This window comes from Pezoporus occidentalis, unplaced genomic scaffold (genome assembly GCF_034315485.1).
Source record: "Pezoporus occidentalis ecotype Australia unplaced genomic scaffold, CSIRO_AGI_Poc_V1 ctg90, whole genome shotgun sequence".
Taxonomy (NCBI): Eukaryota; Metazoa; Chordata; class Aves; order Psittaciformes; family Psittacidae; genus Pezoporus; species Pezoporus occidentalis.
The window spans coordinates 1,164,023-1,171,842 of NW_026916263.1; the positions used below are offsets into that span (position 1 = coordinate 1,164,023).

The following is a 7,820-nucleotide window of genomic DNA, read 5'->3' on the forward strand; positions in this document are numbered from 1 at the left end:
GACGGGTAAAATCTTTTCGCATATTCCGCAGCTCGGTTGAGGTCTGAGGTCGAGAAGTTACCTCTTTGTCTTCTTCTTCGTCATGTGATGATGACTCCTGATCAGATTCTGGACCGGGTGGTGAATTCATTGGTTCTTCATCTCACTTCACCCTTTTTGCCTCCTTTTTACTTGTTCTCTTGCGTACAGGGGCAACCGATATTGGTACAAAGTGGTCCTCTGGTTTGGCTGCAGTGATTATCACTGTGGTTTGAGTAGCAACTGTACTTGTTGCTGGGGGTGGTGTAGCTGCTGTGCTTGGAGCTGGGGTAACCGCGCTGTCTGTTGCAGTTGAAGTTTGAGCAGCTGCTGTACTTGCTGCTGGGGTAGCTGCTCTGTTCATTGAGGCCAAAGTTTGAGTAGCGACTGTTGCTTTGCCCTCAGATCCGCTGACATTCTTTTCCTTTTGAAGGTGCTGGATAGTGTTGAACAAGGCCCTGTAAGCATAGGCCAAGCTCCAGCATGTTGCCGTGATTTGTCCGTCTCTGGTATGGCCAGAATGACCACACACCTCATTTAAGTGTTTTACTAATTCTTCTGGATTTTGTAGTTGTTCGGTAGTGAAATTCCAAAGTACTGGAGGGGCCCACTGACCTAGATACTTGCCCATACTGTCCCACACACCCTGCCACTCATGGCTGTCCAGCCTCAGGGAAAATCTCTCGGTCCTCCTACATCGTTGTTTGACCCCAGACAAGACCCAAACCTGACTCTGCTTAACTCTTGAAATCAGTAGTGGGCAAAACATACTCTGTATGTGTGTTAGCATGGTGATTCCCATCACCATCAGCAAACAAGTCTCAACAGCATTAAAATGCCATTCAAAAAATTCAAAACTCTCAAATGTAAATGGTCTGGGGGGAGGACTGGGAGGGTAAAAGAATGTCTCCTTCACAGGTTGAGCACCTGAGAAGGAGAAAAAAGATGTGTCATTGCTAAGCACCTCCATCATATACCTCCCAGAGTATAAAGGTGGTGACCACACTGGGAACATAAGCCAGATCAGTTTCATGATCAATGATTCTATTGTATTACAAGTCATTACCATAAAGTACAATGGGACAAAAACCTTAGCCCAAGCCCCACACTTGAAAAACACTAATACAGCAAATACCAGATGGACGTAAGATACTATATACTGAAACTGTGAGATCAAGAGGAACAACCTTGAGAGCCAATAAATCAGCATTGTGACGAGTGACTATCAATCCAGTCAGATCTGTTCTTATCTCAACCCCTCGTGCCCCACGTTGGGCGCCAAAAAAGAACTGTCGTGGTTTAAACCCAGTCAGGTAACTTGTTCACTCACTCCCAGTGAGTGGTGCCGAGCTGACAACAATCGAGGTCCGTGTCCCCCCCGCCCCGGGGTTCTCCCCCACTCCCGGAGGAACGGGGAGGAGGATCGAAAAAAGTGCAACTCCCACGGGTTGAGACAAGAACAGTCCAGCAACCAATGTACAACACAAATCACCACCGCTACTATCAACTACAACAATGATAAGGGAAAATAACAAGGGAAGAGAATACGATACCACCAGCCAAGAAACGAGTCCCACCCGGAAGCCCGTGTCCTTCCGGGTAACTCCCAGTCACCCCCCACCCCAGCCATGACGTGCTGTGGTATGGAATACCTCCCTGGCTAGCTCGGGTCAGGCGCCCCATCTCTGCTTCCTCCCGGCTTCCCCTCCTCCCTGGCAGAGCATGAGCCTCACAAAGCCCTTGGTCAGGGTAAACATCACTTAGCAACAACTGAAAACATCGGCTTCACCAACACTGTTCTCAGGCTGGAAGTCAAAACACAGCACTGCACCAGCTACCACAAAGGAAAAAAAAACATGACTGCTACTGCTGAACCCAGGACACTCTTTTAAGCAAATGTTGTTAAGCAGCAATTTTATTGTGCTTCTTTACATGTAGAAACATAATGTTTATTTTTTATAGAAACAGAAAACTGAATTCATTGAGTTATAAGGAATAAGTAGGAGGTGAATCCCTTTGAGAGTAGAATATGGAGAATAAAAAATATTTTCCAGGACTAAACACATTGGTACAGGCTACATATTTAAGAGTTGTGAGTTAGATAGGTTTATAAGCATGACAGGAAGTGTACTTGACACATAAAGAAGAGGTTATGTCTCAGGGATATCCTTCTCTGCTCCCCTGACATTAGCTGATATGGCAGAAAATTCAAGAAATATCAAGAGTTGGAGCTGTGGGCTCAGGGTGTTACTTACAAATGATTGCAGAGAGAGATTCAAGGAGATCCCTCTTTTCTTGCATATTACTGGATAATGGGTGACTACAATTAAAATTGCAAGTGCTGGCTATTAAGTTAGACCACTTGAGATGCAAATCAGATGCAGATAGCTCATTGTCTACTGTTGTCTCATGTTCTGCAAATAGGAAAAGATACCAGTGTGGCTTCTTTCACCAGATCTGTATGACAAGACTGCCCAAGCACTCAGGTGGCTTGAGCCCTGGAGTGTGCCTTTCCCCAGGCTGGGCTAATGAGAGGGCTACAGTCTTCTAAGTGCTCCTTCTAAAGACAACCTTGGGTTATACCGAGTCACTCACCATGGCCCATAGAGGCAGATGCACTTTTTTTTCTTTGCTACCAAAATTAATGGGCTGGATGGAAGCAAAATCTGCCACTGCAGCTGAATCTGCCTTAAACTGAGCTTTTGCCAGATGTGAAATAAAAGTAATCAAAAGTCTTTTCTTTTCCTGAAGCATGAAAGACATGCTTTTGGGACAAAATTAATGTTTGGAACACCTTCTTTTCCATCTTCAGCTTCTCCAGAGTTTTCAGATACTTCTGTGTTGCAAAGTTACTTTGGATCATGCATGTAAATTAAGGCCACCGTTAGTGCAGTTTAGAAGTGGAAAGTGAGTAAAAGTGACTCCATACCATTTTAGTTACTTATTGACTCTAGAATTGGCTAAAATAACTTTCCAGAGTAATTCAGAAAAAGTTATGTAGAACTCTTTGTGACAAACTACCTGTGTTCTACAGAAAATAGAACAAAGAACAGAGAACTGGAGGGATAACGCACAGATGTGTGTGAGACTTTCTCTTTTCCTCTGCACAAAATAGGCTCAGGGAAATGCCAGTAAAAACTGTAGATAATGAGAGACAATCTGGTAAATGACATACATGGAATAAAAGACACAAAAAGAATGTTAAAAAAAAATGCTTGTTTTGTATTATTTAGCTATAAGTTTTTGCGAAAATCTACATGTTTTCCATTTTCTCCTAATGTTAGACAATTTCCAAAGGAGTGCATTAAGTCAGGACTAGAAGTAGTGGGAACAGTGGATACTTCTGCCTTGTACAGACAAAAAAGTAGAGGACTAGTCTAGGGTTTATCACCTTTCTGGTGACAGAATAGACTGTCAAGAGCCTCCATATTTCTACTGTGATTAAGGATTTTCCTGTTACTGTTAAACAACTCCCTATTCAAGCTGTTATTTCAAGCTTATTGGTTGTATTTAAATTCAGAAATATTCACTGGAACATTTTTTATGAGTACAAAAGGTTATCTCTTCAAATATGCATTTTTACTTCCATTACACAGGATTATATGCTTGTACAATAACGCACGAGGTTTTAACATAATTCTGTGTCATGATTTTTGGTATCAGCACCCACCTTCTCCCAGGAAGCTATTGAAGTTTAAAATAAAAACAGAAGTATGGTTGAAGATTTCAAGTGTCTATGGAGAAAAAAAACCCTTGCCTTCAAGCAAGGATACATGTCATTGAGTTTAAGCGTGGTAAACTGGAAAGAAAATGAAGGAAGTGAGTTCCCAGACCTGAGTCATGTCAACACAGACCATTTCTGACTAAACCCTGACCGGGCAACACTCCCTCAAGCCAACATAAACCATTTTAAAGTTGCTGTAATCTTGTCCTTTGGCAATGAGCTAAACCAAGATGAGACATATCATGAAAGTGAAGGGATTGGGTCAAGAAGTGAGCCAAGTCTATATGGTAGCAGGGATATTTGCAGTTTAGAATTCATTTTCCTTTGAGCGTATACTTCTTGAACTGTTTCTGAAATTCAGAGACTGCCAAACTTTGTTTTACAGTTGAGATTGTGCCATGGGAGCCAGACCAAAAGTTATATGAAACTCCAGGAAATTCACAAATCTCAGTGCAATGTGTGTACTTGTTTTTCTTCACAACACTAGAAATTGACTTGCTGGAAGAGGAGTAAGGTAATGTAATTGTAACAATAATATAAAGTATATGGCTCAGAGAACATACACAAATCACTGGCCTTTTATTTCTTTCTGATCTCCCTGTTAAACAGCTGACTTACAACCAGGGGCTGTTAAGAACCTATTTAGAAATACAATACCTGCAGTATGCAATAATTGTATTTTGAAGATACTAGAAGCTTATTAATTTTCTCTGTATTAGTCTTACTAACAGCATGCCGTTACATGCAAGTTAATTTAAGTTTTATGTCCATATTGGGGCATGTTCGTGAAAATTTAATGTACTTAAAATGTAAGTATGTTCTATAAACCGTGCACAGCAGTATCCAGTACCTAGAATCCATTCCTGGAACAACAAAAGTGTTCAGGTCATTCATCTGATCAAGTATTACTGAAGTACTTTTATTAGAAGGTGAGAGCATAGTTTTCATTGTGCTGATCAACAATAACTGTACAGGTTTTGCAGTCTTTCCAGGAAGAAGATTGTCTCTATCCTGCAAAGTAAATTTTTAAAGTTGTAAGTAACTGCAATTAGATGGCTTTCATGGATATAAAGAAGTCTCAAAGAGGGACGTCATACTTGTTCCCACTGTGTTGTTTATAAAATTCAAGTTTTGTCAGCTAATAATTGTATTCTTAATTTAAAAACTGACAAGATGCTATTACAATGAGTGTTGCCTGTTTACTTGTCATAAATGATGTTATTTTGTCTTGCAGATTCAGTTATAAAATACAACTAATTAATATTAGAACAATATGTCTGAGTGATTCAGAAACTCATTAGCACAATGATCAATACTAAACTCTCATAAAAAAAGTATACTTACATATTATGTTATTGTCTAGCATATCTAAAACACTTTTGCATTGCAGTTCTCTGTTGTTAATTATTTATTTTGATCCTTTCCCATTCCTCAGTCCCTGGTAATCCATGAAGTGCTGTTATTTTCACAAAATTCAACTTACTCATGTTTGCACTGACTATGCTATAGCAAACCTCTACACCTTAGGGTGGTACCTTCAAAGGGCAATAGATGGGTTGTGAGGTATCTGAAAATGCAGAAAATTATTAATAATATTACTGATAGCAAGGGTAAAGGGTAAATATTCCTCAATGAAGCATTCCCACCTTGGAATCACCTTAGAGGTGGTGATTGCAGTTATCATGATAAAATGAGGTTGAATGTCCTCAAATGAAACATCCTGTGGGTGACCAACTTTTTTTTTGATGGGATGGTAAGTTAGTTAGTCTGCTAGGAAATGCAGGGGTAGAAACTCATATGCATTTTCAAGGATGCAGTTTGATTAACCTCAGTCGTGCTGTGAAATGAGGGCAGGGCAGTGTCTAACTCTTTCCTGTCACTGCAGGGTGACGGTGCTGCTAGGTACTGTTTTAGTCAAGGGTCTGTCAGCATTTCCTATGGAATTTATACCTGGTCTATAAAACACACTCTGCTGAAGGTTGATATACAGTCTACTTCCTAAGGAGTCATTACCAGCTAGCACTTCAATGCTCTGCTGATAATGGGGGCGTACCACTTATGTGTGTAATGAGTCTGAAAGAAACCGGTCTATTGAAATTGCTCCGATTGTGCGGCAAACGACAGGGAATCAGTGGGAGTGCCTGTACGCTCCCCGAGATCCTTTGGGGCCATTATAATGTGAGAAGAATATTAACAGTCTTCAAATGGGAAAGCCTGTTATAATCTCCTTCATTAATCACAGGAAAATCAAACATTCCAAATCCGAAAACCATGTCGTCTAGACAATGGTAGGTGCAATTCAGACTTCTTTCTGACATTTGATAAAGGTTGGTTGATTTCAACACAGCCATTCCAGAGCCCTGTGAACTCAATTGGTGTTTTTGCTGTTGGATTTAACTCTCAGTCTTTGCCTTAGACTCTTTTTCTTTCACATATCAGTTATGTTCATGAGCTGTTTCTGTGCATATATGAGAGCTGTGCAGAGCATGGGTGAGCTAAGGACAGAGCAATAAATCTTAACTCCTGGCTGCTCTTAAATCAGTAGTATTGTTTTAACATCCTTTCCTACTTCATGCACATGCAGTCATAGACAGAAATACGAATATGTCTGTCTTTGATAAATTGAAATCCTAACAGGTGTACAAATCATTGCCAAGATAGTTATGAAAGCTGGTCAGTACATACTGCTTGCACTTGGAAGTGGTACATTAGAGAACACTTGAATGTTTCGCTGCTTTATAAATAGATGGATCTGGCATTTGTGCAATCATCTGCAGAGGGTAAGAATGTAATAAATGGATAAACGTAAGTATAGATCATATTTCAGAATCTTGTAGATGAAACTAATTGATTCCACAGCATGTTCGTTCCTGTCATTAACTTTTCTGGTCTTTTCTGTCATTTTAGATTCAATAGGAGCAGCCGAAAGAGGAAAGATGTTCCTAGTGCTGCAGTGCTAGTCCTAGACCTGAGACCCCAGATCAGTTTCCTTGTCTGCCATAGACTTTCTGTGTGACCTTGGGCAAGTTTCTCGGTCTGGTTGACATCCAATAAAGCACTTAGGAACCTAAAATGTAACTCAAGCTTAAATTAGGTGTCTTTGTTCGAGGAGTGTCCATGAAAATTCAGCCTAGGTGCCTGAGAGGACATGGATGCCATGGCTTTGACTAGGAAAGAATAGACGAAGATCATTTAAATGTGTTCGAAGGCACCACCGTACTTAGATGGGCTGAGAATAAAAGTAGCCTCATTTGAAGTCTATTTAGTAATGACAAATCAGTCATAACGCTGAAGTCCTGGTGTGCTAGGTGTCCTCTGAGTGCCTGGCATGTGCAGAGAGCATTGAGTTCAACACAAAGTGTGGTAGTTTTAGCAACAGGGATATAAAAATTTTTCAAGCTTGGAAGGAGAAAGACCTGTCGACCACTTTTTGTACATCCTCACAGTGGATATAATGCTCTGAGAAGAGGGAAGATATGACCTGTAGGTTCTTTTCAATATGTGGCATTTAAAATTTACTACCTCTTACTGTGTTCTACTCTGCAATAAGAGAAGATTAACTGCTATCCCTATTGTGGAAGGTGTGTTCCCCTGCAGGAAAGACAAGTGAGGTTCATGAGCAGAGAAATTGCACATGTAGGACATGACAAATGACAGCAAAGCTTGTGGTTAGTAGGCACAGCTTTTGGTTCTGCTTTCTGCTTCCACAGAAAATGTTTACCAATTTTACCCAACTGCAGCACAATGTGGGGAAACCATCCCTGAATCAAAGTCCTGGCATGCTTTGTGTTCACAGCAAAATAACAGAGAATGGAGTTTGAGCTTAGGGTCATCAAGGTTTTAAAACCCTTTCCTTAGGTCATGAACAGATAGGAAAGCATCAGAGATGACAGCCCTTTACCAGGCATAACCTGCTGTGTTGCAGTTTGTATGGACTTTTTAAACTCAACTCTTGCTAGGTTCAATCTACTTCTGAATGTACTTCTCTACCTCTCCTCTGAGGTGAACTTTGGGAAGAGACCATTGCTATGTCTATTGCTCATTACCAGAACAAGGCCCTCTATTAGCATTTACCAGA

At 40.6% G+C, this 7,820-nt stretch overlaps 1 long non-coding RNA gene across 1 annotated transcript; it reads right to left on the reverse strand.

The window, feature by feature from the left end:
* Positions 1 to 4,666: 4,666 nt before the first annotated feature.
* LOC134156815 (uncharacterized) lies at positions 4,667 to 7,544 on the reverse strand. Its single transcript, XR_009962077.1, has 3 exons — positions 7,473 to 7,544; positions 5,087 to 5,309; positions 4,667 to 4,753 (listed from the first exon to the last, which is right to left on the reverse strand). It is a non-coding gene; the product is annotated as an uncharacterized LOC134156815 (long non-coding RNA).
* Positions 7,545 to 7,820: the final 276 nt, after the last annotated feature.